The 12,506-nt window shown below is 33.7% G+C and overlaps 1 long non-coding RNA gene across 1 annotated transcript; it reads right to left on the bottom strand.

Moving 5' to 3' along the window:
• Positions 1-10,751: 10,751 nt before the first annotated feature.
• Positions 10,752-11,355, bottom strand: LOC147537694 (uncharacterized). The gene is made up of 3 exons (XR_015225626.1): positions 11,289-11,355; positions 11,109-11,195; positions 10,752-11,020 (listed from the first exon to the last, which is right to left on the bottom strand). It is a non-coding gene; the product is annotated as an uncharacterized LOC147537694 (long non-coding RNA).
• Between the last annotated feature and the right edge of the window lie 1,151 nt (positions 11,356-12,506).

The raw sequence follows: 12,506 nt of genomic DNA, 5'->3' as shown, positions 1-12,506 counted from the left end.
ATTTTGTTTACTAAAAATTCGAGTTGTCGAACTATTGAAGTATATACTGATGCAGATTGGGCCGGTGAAGTAAATGGTAGGCGATCAACTGCAGGATATTTTACCTTTGTTGGTGGAAATCTTGTTACATGGAGAAGTAAAAAACAGAATGTTGTTGCACGTTCAAGTGCAGAGTCTGAATTTAGAGGAATGGCTGATGGCATATGTGAAGCGTTATGGTTAAGACTCCTGTTGGATGATTTAGGATATCCTTCTGAAAGACCAATTCAATTATATTGTGACAATAAAGCAGCATGTGATATTGCTCACAATCCAGTCCAGCACGACCGCACAAAGCATGTTGAGGTGGATCGATGTTTTATTAAAGAAAAGTTGGAAGACAACATTATAGAGTTACCAAAGGTCCGATCTGAAGATCAGTTGGCTGATGTTCTTACCAAAGCAGTTTCAAGTCGAATATTTTCGAAAATGGTAGACAAGTTGGGCATGTGCGATATCTATGCACCAACTTGAGGGGGAGTGTTGAAATATCTTTCTATATATTAAGATATCCCATATAATAGATATTAGGAAATAGCAAATATTAGAAACTAGTAAGAATTAGGAACTAGTAAATATATTAGTATAAACTATTAAGAAACTAGTAAAATATTAGAAACTAGTAAAGTTAGAAATTAGTAGTATTGTAACTCTATAAATAGAGTCTTATATTTCTTTTGTAATCCATCAAGGAATAAAACAATTTCTTTGATCAATTTCAACTAACAGAGATACATTTACGAACTAAGTGACTGTTCTTCAGAAAACAAATAGGTAAAACCCTAATTTAAGAAGTTAGATATAGAGAAACAAAAAAGGAATCGTGTTTATGCAGTCAATCACTGTAGCGACATAATGAGATTGGATGAGTCGCAAAACCTAAATTTTGGAGCTAACCTTTTTTTGTGAGGGGGATTACGCAGAGATGAGGCAAATATTGAACTTGATGATACATAAATAGCCATCCGTTGACTGACGTAAAGATGTTAAGAATTGACCAGAAGCCTAACGGGTCAACCCGTCTTAAGGCAACAGGACCGCTGGGCCCAAAGAGATCCGCCACCTAATCCTAGAACTGGGATGTCGGCCAAATCATCTAAAGAACTTCAACCATGTTTTGCCTAAAACACTACTAGGTCTGCCCTGGGATTCGCAAGAAGTATAGGGGGTTCACGTAAACAAGATCGATGCCGTACGCCCATTGGAAGGCAGAAGCGCTCTGCATGCTTACCGACTTAATCCTGAACCTTCCTAAAGATCTCAGTTGGCTACGATCCTAAGCGTTTAATAAATTTGAGCTTCAAGAGTCTCAAAGGAGGAATCACTTCCTAGAAGATCTATCAACTCGACAGGATATCTACGATGTATCCTTGAACAGATGAACTTCTAATTATCCTAGATATGAGATAAACTCAAAAGGAAACCCTAACTACGAATAGTAGTCTTAACCTCGAATGGTGGATCAAAGCGCTTCATTCATACCGTCTATCACAGTCGGGCCAAGCAGCCTATAAAAGGGCACCTCATCACCTTCACCAAGGTAAGCTCATTACGTTCCACAAGGATCGCTCATTACTCATACTTTAACTGCAAAGGCAATCTGACTAGGCATGTAAACGGTAGCTTATCGGATCGGATACAACTATATCCGTATCCGATATCCGATAAGCTACCGGATATCCGAATCCGATAAATATCCGACGGATATTACATGTCAACATCCGAATTCGTATCCGCTAGTATTACCGGATATCCGACAACTATCCGATATCCGAGAAGAAAAAAACAGCCAAGTAAAATTGTAATCAAGTGCAACAGTACTCCTAAATCAAACAAGATTAAATTTGACATAACTTCCTCCAAAGATATCAGTCTAATTTCACTTTCCGACAACTATTCAAAATCAGCAACACAATTCATAAGTGTGGTTACTTGTTAATTTAAATTACGAAGTCATTGACTCAAGACAATATATAAGTTGCGAGGTGAAATGAAATCAAAAATCAAAAAGTTCTTCAAAAAGTCTTCGCTCTGAATTCGTTCTTTATCACAACCCCTGAAAATATAGATAAATTGTATTCATAATTCTGCATAACGATGGAAGAATAAACTCAAAACAATTATAACTTATATATATATATATATATATATATATATATATATATATATACACTACTTGAGTACAAACAAACACAAAGAATCAAGGGACAATTGTTATTAATACAATTGCATCTATTTATCACAATAACATACTGTCATATATTCTCCCATACATACACACATATTCTGCCTATGTATCACATCCAGAATCGACATATCAAAGGAGATAGTTTCACCTAATGTTGCAGACCCTCGTCACTAGTTGTATTGCGCTCTAGTGTCGCCTAGTCACCTATTCATACAACCATAGGATTTATACAACTAACTTCTGTCTATAAAAAAGTGTAATGGTCAATGTTCTGCCATTAAATAACATGTAGAGAACATAAGTCAAAGTAAATATGCATTCGAGCATTTGGGTACTGGTCACTTTAATCGTATACACTCTTAATGTGGTAGAGAACGAGAAAATGTCATCGTACTTTGATACATAGACGTTATTATATTCAAACTCTGGTTGTTGTCCTTATATTCAAAACTTTAGTCGAATCCTACTAGAGTCTAAAGATGTTAATACCAGATCATAATGTTGTCTTTCTCAAGCAAAATAAACATGGATTACTAAACGACGATTCGAAGTTTCATGTTAGACATAAAGCTATCTTACCTTTGGCATAAGCTCATCTCTTGATATGCATAACAAAGCATTTTTGTTCACCTGCAAAAAAAAGTCCCCAATTATTTTCCTCATAAACTTGTCTTCGCAAACAAATAGGAAAGAAACCATTCTGTTACTGAATGAACAGAAGAATCAAAATTCAAAGTTTTGTGTTTCTATCTTATATATAAACCCTAAAAATCATTGAAATGCAAACCCAAGTTTGAAGAATCAAATTTAAGAGATAAAAAAACTCACCAATATACGTCTTTTCTCCTTTGGAGAATTAAATTTCTTAACAGTTTTAACAAATGCTATATAACAAAAGTGACTCCAAGATAAGTCAAAGAAACATGTACTCCAAGATAAATTTCTTAACAGTTGTAACAAATGCTATAACCAAATTCGACAATCTGAAAAAGAAAAAGAAAATAAACTCAAAATCTGAAAAAGAAAAAGTATAACATGTACCCAACATATAATTCAGCTGCATTACAAAATCAAGTAGCACTTGATTGCTCATTCCTATTGTCCTACTCAAACTCAAAATCTGAAAAAAGAAAAAAGAATAATTAAAGAAACAAAGAAATCATTAAATGGCAAACTAATAGAAGATTAATATAACGTATTACCTACTAAAGATGGTAGCCAATCTTTTAAACAACTCAAGGCTTCGACTACTTCGGGAGCTAATGAAGATCTATATTCCGTGAGTATCCTGCGGCCACAACTTAAAGCGGATTCTGATGCTACCGTGGATACTGGAACCGCCAAGAAATCTCGAGCCATCTTATTAAGTGTAGGATACTGAACACCACAATTTCTCCACCAACGTAATACATCGAAACTCCAATCATCATTTTCTTTTGGAAACAACTTTTCTTCCAAGTATCTATCCAACTCTGATTTTGTAGTTTCTAAACACTTGTTGTAGGTTGTGACATTATGTAGAGGTAAAGTTCTTAACCTGCAAATAATGCAAATTAGCCATATCATATTCTTTTAACTACATAGAAACTATCTTCATATTGTGAGTGTAAAAGCAATCCATATATAGTATAACAATGATTCTAAAATATATATAGTACACACTTAAACAATTATGTACAAATATTAGCATAATAGCATTAAGGACATGGTGAATTGTTAAAATAAAACTATACATATGATATTACTTTCCTATGAAAAGAAACTCACATTAACTAAGAAGATAAAGCGCTAAAGTCCAAAGTCGAAACCACATGTGCAATTATAAGTCAAAACTCAAAAGGGATACGCATATATGGTTTACGGAGCAACATTTAATGCCTAAGAATCATAAAACTATACATATGGAAACTTCTGGAAAATCTACACAAGTATAAGAAACATGCTCGAGAATCTATGGGGTGAAGTGATTCGCCGTTCTGTTTCCTTCCACTAAACTAGAACAGTGCTCGAAATCAAAATTAGGGTCAACTCACCAATGAAAGCATAACAAGAGTTGTCTCCGGCCTTATAATCACCAATCACCTCCCTGTCATTGTAAATTTGTGACATTAAATGAAGAAAAAAAGAACATTTGGAATAATATGAATGTAAGCATCTTTAACTTCTAAACACTCGTAACACTGTATTTAAATCCTCGTCCTGCATTCGAACGAAAATATTCAAACATATCATCATTAATCATAATTCAGAGTAACAAACAACTCAATGTTTATGTTTATCCTAAAGATGGTGCATCTGATTTAACGTTGAACATTAAAGGCCAAGCATATCCCAAAAGAACTGACTATAATATTGATCTTCAAAAAAAATGAGGTGCACATTAAGTAATTATTGACTCACAAGGATTAACAAAGCTTGTGCCAATGGATTTGATGAATCAGTCCTTTTATAGAAATTTGAATCAATCAATAATTAATACCCTATTACTAAATCACTAAATCAATCCTTTTATGAAAACCAAACTTACCTAAGGTAGAGGTCTTCTTCTTCCTCTCTTCTCCAAACCAGATTCACCTGTTTCCCTCTTCCCTTCGTCAGACTTTAACGAGCATCTCAGAAACCCTAGCATTTAGAGAGAGAAAGAGAGTTAGAGAGAGAGAGAGAGTTAGACAGAGAGAGAGAGAGAGAGAGTTAGACAGAGAGTTAGATAGAGAGGACTTAGGGTTTGCCTTTTGCAAATTCTTTCAGTCTCCCACTTCTTCAGTTCTTCTGTTCTTCACGAGAGTTGTCGAGAGAGAATGAGAGACGAACATCAACAGGCGGTCTTGGGTTAAGTCATAAGGATTAAGGAACTATCAGAATCCGTATCCGATAAGTAACTATCCGAATCCAAATCCGAATCCGATATCCGAAATTTCAGATTCGAACTCAAAAATCGGATTCGAATACGAATCGGATGTCGAATATTCGGGTATCCATTAACAGGCTTAAATCTGACTGTCTTGAGCGTCGGAGAGGTTTCCAAACTCTTTACAGGTTTTCTCCCAGGTTTCTTCGGAAAGGATTAAGAGCTAAGAGAAGAAGTATCATTAATCTAGACGGAACGTCATTCAATCAGACGATCAAGCATCAAGGTCTCTATTTCCTAACTGATAACCGAATGTGACATTTTTCGACATCAGTAAAACTGAACTATTCTTCATAAACCTTAATGATTCTGGATGAGAGATAAAGATGAGGTAGAGATGATATCACTAGAATCTTATCAATACATAGGCATTCCACTGAAAGTAATCAAGTCGTTGAAAGCGTAACTAGGATTACAAATGACTTACTGATGTGGCGTGAGAATGCCACCTTTTTGTCACTAAACTTAGATAAGTTAATCCGATTTGTGTCGATTTTTAATAACGCGAGTGTCATGCAAGAAGCTAAGAACAAGTTCTGAAATAAAACAAACAAGACATCACTATTCCCTCTCACGCCAACACAAAGAGCAAGAACTGAAGGGAATTATACCCTTATACCAGTGTTTATAGCGGATAACGACATCTAATGTCTAACACTAGTATCCCCAAGATCATCATGCAAGACTAGTAATTAACTAATAGGAAGATAGTAGATTACCTTAATCGCTATTTCCCTCGAGCTAGTTGAATAGATTAAAGTAGACCAAGAGCTTCAAATGTAGCTCCCCTACTTGGGACACCGAACGGTGTATTCAATCTCCCTCCTTCAAATCTCGCTAGCACTCCAATGGTGGTTTGATAATAAGAAGACCTTCTTCCTGCTTGACTAGAAGATAGCTTGGGAATTAGCTCACTTTCTCCTCTCTAATGTTTTGTATAATAGACTAGGTATAACCCGTGCCTCCGACACGGGATGTTAAATTGAGTGTTTTATGTTTTCATTAGAAGTACTAAATTATATTCTTAGTTACATAAAAATTATATACAGATTCTTAAATTTAAAGAAGAAATAAATTATTAATTAGCAGAGTTTACGTAAGAACAATCAGAAAAATTATAAATAAAAAACCTAGTGAGATTTACCCACGAAGCGGAGATGTGATCCTATCGATTTACATAATTCCTAATGTGTAGTTTAAAGATGTAAGAATATTAACTAATTGACTCTTACTCATCTTAAAAAATATTTAAAAAAGAAAAAATAGATTTCAAATGGTCAAAATTAATGAAAAAGAATAACAATGAACTCTTCAAAAGATATTCTTCCCAACCAATTGGAAACGATTCGAGTGTTACAAAAAGATTAGAAATCAAAACTTTGAAAAATAAGTTATTCACTACAAAAAGATAAACATAGACGCTGAATCCGCAGGTTAGCCAAAATCACCATATAATGTTGTATAATAGAATGAAAGTAAAAGAAAAATGACATAGATAAGAGAGAAAGAGACTTGCTTAGTATCCACAATTGTATTTACAATTAAATATTTACAATTGTACTTACAATTGAACATTTTAGTATCTACAATTAAGTTTACAATTAAATTGTAAAAGAGCTATATGGGAATCTCGGTATTAATCATATATTGATTAATTAATATTTATCTTTTATAACCGAAGAACAATTCATTCTTGAGAATTTATAGAGATTCTTTAGAAGTTATGGAGGTAAAGAAGTTATGAGGGAAATACCGAAGACTATGATTTAAGGAGAAAAAAAAGGTTGAGATCTAAGGATCATATTTTCATAACCTAAAACAAATTAATCTTTTAAAGGTTATGGAAATTTTTTAATGAAATTTATTTAATATAATGACCATTTAGTAGAGGTCATTTAAATTGGGTTTTTATGAGTGGTATGTGAGGGTAAGATATATTACGGTTGAGATTTGAGGATAATGAATTAGATGGTCATGATTTAGCATGACGTTTTGTATAGTAGATTAAGTCATTAAGTGAGTGGGTGATCAAATTTCATTTTTTTGAGGTAGTTAATTGATCTAATGTCTAAGATTTGATGAAAAACATAACGAACGGTTGAATTTGTCTTTTGGTTTGTCTCAGTCAGCATAAAACATTGTGTTTTATATAATAGATTCTTTAGATCTATCTACTTTTTTTTTGTTGAGAGTAGATCTATCTACTTGGATCCTATTATTTTTTTACCTAAATCTTTTCGATCGGATTAAACACAAACTAAATACATATTTCAACATCTCACATAACCGTGATTGCAATATATGGATAAAACTATTTTATCGAAATTACTTAAAACGCGAGCTAGGGTCTGCATTCATCAACGAAGTATTTTATTTGTAAATTAATTCTCTTTGACATACCAATACTATTTTTACTGCATTAAATTTTTATATAATCAATCAAACTCACTAGATATTACATGACAACTTTTCTTCACAACTACTTGGCGACTTCAATTTTAAGCCCGTCTTTACGTCAATTTCTACGTCCACCCTTGAATCTAACCAACTGTACAAAGTACCAGACGAGAAAACCAAGACCCATGCAGGACCCACCATTATTGACAGTTATTTTCTATTTACATGAAGTGTGCCCACTGAGAAGCTTTCATGCAGGGCCGACCCTGGCCCAAAATGAGCAAAGTCTCGCTTTGGGCCACCAAATGTAGGGGCATCCTAGCTATTATTTCGTTCTGAAACCAAATCTAAAAGCACTCACTATTTTGAAGAATATGGGCCACTAGCTCATTTTGAGCCGTCAAATTTGAGGCCTCCAAACTAATATTATGTTTTAAAACGAAATTTAAAAGCACCCAATGTTTTAGAATTTTAAAAGCACCCGATGGTTTAAATGAATTTGGGGCCACCATACCCATTTATAAGGAAACGAGCAGCACCTCTTGACCTTTTCCAATTAAATTTTTTTTTCTCCTCGGATCCTCACCATCGGCCCATTCTACTTTCTAATTTGTAACCCAAACTAATAGGTTAGTTTAAGGAAATTTTTTTTCTCAAATTGCTTGCCCCTAAAATCATTAACTATTTAATCTCTTCATTTTTCAACTTCAAGAATCAAGAACTCATTGGTATTTTTTTTTTATCCTCAATACCTTTAAGTAATCTTTAATCTTTTAACTTGAAATGCACATTGGATCATTCAAGAGTAGATTTGAGCAATGTTCAAAGTACGAAATAAGTTTTTTGTTTGATTTGCATAAGTAAAATTCCACAAATGATGTTCATTTGAGAGGTTCATGTGTTTGTCTTGAAACTTTTTTAAGACAAATGAATCGTATGATATAGATGGATTAGACTTGTTTCTAGAAGTGCATTTGTTGAGACATCTTACGTACACTGAAAGAGATCACAAGATTAAGTAAATTTTAAGTTATTTGAAAGATATGAGGGAGTATTATCGAAATGCATGGGTTGCTTATATAATTTTGTTAACCCATCACTTTTTTGCTACATAATTAAAATGAAAGTATTCACACTATTAATATGTTTTTGCATATAGTTTTACGATTGACTATAGTCGAAGGGGCCACGTTTACAAACCTCGCTTCGGACCACCAAAACCTCAGGGGCATCTCTGCTTTCATGCCCCTCCTTAATGACTCGCTTGCCTGCCAAACAACGTTCTTTGTAACATTATCGAACACCTCGACCAACCAAAATTCAGTGTCTGATTTGAAAGTATTGTGGAGAGAATAGAGGAGAGGGAGGAGGAGAGAGAAGAAGGATTAATGGAGGCGGTGGTGGTGGAAGGAGAGAGCAAAAAAAAAAAAAAAGAAACAGAAAAATAGTTGTGCCCGGAGTTGATGGTATGAGATGAGGAAGAGGAAGAAGATTCTTTATTCCCTCTAATATTTTGCATCCAAGAAAACTTGTCAAAATTTACAATTTCTCTTTTGCACACGAAAAATATTACTCATTTCTCCAAAGCTTCGTCCTTAATTAGAGCATCTCCAATGCAACACTCAGGTTGTGTTTGTTTTTTTTTTGCGTCTGAATCTGAATTGGTTGAATCTGAAATGGCTAAATTGAATTTACTGAATCTGAATTAGGTCAATATTTTTACAAGTTAGGATGTTTGTTTTCAAATCTGAATTATGATGTCTGAATCATTTTTTTGACATTTTTACCCTCATTTTTATTTGGTTTCTTAAAATTACCCCAAAAGAGAAAACAATAGAATAAAAATCCTGGGGCATAAAACTCCTCAAACCCTAATCTCCTCTCTTCCCCCTTCTAGCCTCCATTCTCTCCTGCCATCTCTCTAAAAAACCAGAGGCAACTAAACATGAAATCAGTTAGAGAGAAACAAGCAAGAGACCAAAATAGGAGAGATGCAACAGATCCGAAGATTAGGGTTTTAGGTTTTTATTGTGTTTTACCTCTAGTTTGATTGGGGTAAAGTTGAGGAGCATTCTCGATCTTGCATCTCCCAAAATCAAGTGCGAATTCACATCATTCTGAAGCTAAACCATTAGCAAGACAATACAAATCTAGGGATTTCTCTTCTAAATTTCTCTCTCTACCACTGTTGTTTTTTTCTTGTTTCTGAAAGTTCTAGAGGAACTTGCAATCTCAATAAGATGAGAAAAACCCTAGTAAAGAAGCTTCGGTAACATTGGTGTTGGCAAGTTCGGTGGTGGTGGAGGTGGCGGCAGTGGACCGATGGTGGTGGTGGTGGTTCGTGAAGAAGATGAAGATAGAGAGTCATTTTCGTTTTGTGTAAGGGCATATTAGTCATTCACACCATTTCAGAACTTAGTTTCCTTTTTCAGACTTGTTTTGAAGTCTGAAAAAACTGGACCTTTTTTCAGCCAATTCAGATTTATACTAATTTCAGCCAACATTTCAGATCTTGCTAAACAAAGAAAACGAACATCTGAATCTGAATTGAAGCCCGGTTCAGATTTCAGATCTGAAATAATTAAAAAACAAACAGCACCTCAATCTTAAAAACTCCGAGTGCCACTTAGGATTTTTAGAGTTTTTTTCTTAAAAACCATCTCCAATGCAACACTCTATTTGGATCTCTAAGATGACGTGTCGAGGGTGTTATAGAGATATCTCAAGAGGACACTCTATTTCTAGAGTGTCATCTTGAGATATCTCTAATTGTCCACCTCATCAATATTTGATTTTCAACCAATAGAAACCGAGTCTTCTATATTTTCTAAAATAACTAATTATTTATTTACAAAAATAACTATGACACATAAGTAAATAAAGATAAGTTTCGACTTTTGCATTGGAGAAAAAAAAAATTGAGGATCTCTATTGACGTCATCTATGAGTGAGAATCTCAATTGGAACTTGACAAATAGGAAGAATAGAGATTTTTTTTGAGCATCTCCAATGCAAGACTCAGGTTGTGTTTGTTTTTTTTTTTTGTCTGAATCTGAATTGGCTGAAACTGAATTGGCTGAACTGAATTGGCTGAATAGTTTTACGAGTTAGCATGTTTGTTTTTTCATCTGAAATATTATGTCTGAATTGAATTTTTTACATTTATACCCTTATAGTAAAACAACAATTACTTACATAAGAGAATAGGAGTCCAAGACATAAAACTACCAACTGTTTTATATGATATGATCTCTCAAAAGTTCATAACCCTAACTGATCTGTAAATGTTTTTGGAGGGGAATTATCAAATGACAAGAAAGTTAAACGATAGATATTCTTCACAAAAACTACAACAGCAATAAGGATGATGAAATTAATACAGAAGGCAATAAATCCATAAGTATCAATCAAGATTTTTATTTGGTCGCTTGAGCGATTATATTACTAATCGAACTGGCCTGTTCTTTTGCAGTCTCGACCAGCGAATCCTACAAAATATCAGAAAAGCGATTCTGCTTAAAATGAACTGCAATAAGAATCGACAATATATTATACTCTGTATTAAACCATATATACCTGAGCTGCGATAAGTCGTGCTACTGTTTTTTTGCTAGTCTCCTGAAGTTCACCAGCAATCAAAAGCTCATCCAATATATAGTACGCCTGACATGTTTATATTTTTTATGTGATTAAACAGTAAAGTTGATAGGTACCAGGAACATGAATATTAGATAGCAAACGAAGTTAAGGGCATACCTTGTGGAAATTGAAGATCAAATCCAACTCACAGACCTAGAAAGGGAGAAGAACAAGAGAGCACTATCCAAATTCTAAACTCAAAAAAGAAATAATGCCAAGACATGATCAAACTGAAGAGGCCATTTCTATACAAGATAAGAATTTAGTGAAACAAAAGAAAAATACAAAAAGTTGCAGTAACCATGCTCTAGATTAGTATTCAAATTTCGAAACAACCCGACGTATGCTATCATCGTATTCAAAGATACAAAAGAGACAAATCTCATCAAGATTTCAATTACAATAAACAAGAGTATATCACATTGTTTCTAATAATCCTCGACTAAGTGCACACAATCTCATCAAGTTTTGAGACAAATCTAATACCAAAACTACCCTCATTACAATCCTCGACTAAGTGCACACAATCTCATCAAGTTTTGATGATATCTCTCCTTGAAGCTCGTTCTGAGACAAATCTAATACCAAAACTACCCCCATTATAATGATGATATATTTAGTTTCTAGCTTAATATGAAGTTTGGATTATCAATATTTCATGTTCATAGAACTTAGGTGATTGTTCTATCTTTACTATATATAAATTATAATGGGGGTAGTTTTGGCATTTGATATGAAGATGTAGAAACAAATCTCATATGGCATTAGACATAATCTTCATAATATAAAACAAAAATTATACATCTTCCTGTTAAGCTTTTTTTTTTGTTAAGAGAATCTTCCTGTTAAGCTAAATACTACTTAAAATAACAACCCAAACTTCATATTAAGCTAGAAACTAAATATATCATCAGTAATATAATGATAACAATAGTTACACCAACAATGATCACTCCAAAATGATCACTCCAAAATGAGATATACAAACTCTAAACCTAATGTTATGTGCTATATGTTATGCTATATTGAACTCCAAAATGAGATATACATAATCCAAATTACAGTTGGTAACAACTAACACAACTCACATGGGTTTGGGACTATTTGTTTGGATAAAGAGAATCTCTATAGAAAGAGAGAAGAAAAAAGAAAAAGAGTGTATCATAAGGTTAGAAGACTCTTCTTGTATGTGTGAATATTGAAACCTAAAGACTAGTTTATCTTGAAAGTTTCAGTTCTATCAAGTTCTTTTTTTTTTAATCATAGGTTCAATGTGTAAGTTGGCTAATCCAATCCAATACTCCAATACTGACTCTTCCTTAGATAACCATTAAA

This window comes from Eschscholzia californica, unplaced genomic scaffold (assembly GCF_041429995.1).
Source record: "Eschscholzia californica isolate CP2 unplaced genomic scaffold, dmEscCali1.0.p SCAF_5, whole genome shotgun sequence".
Classification (NCBI taxonomy): domain Eukaryota; kingdom Viridiplantae; phylum Streptophyta; class Magnoliopsida; order Ranunculales; family Papaveraceae; genus Eschscholzia; species Eschscholzia californica.
The sequence above is the reverse complement of the archived record's forward strand: the minus strand, read 5'-3'. Positions and strand labels throughout refer to the sequence as shown.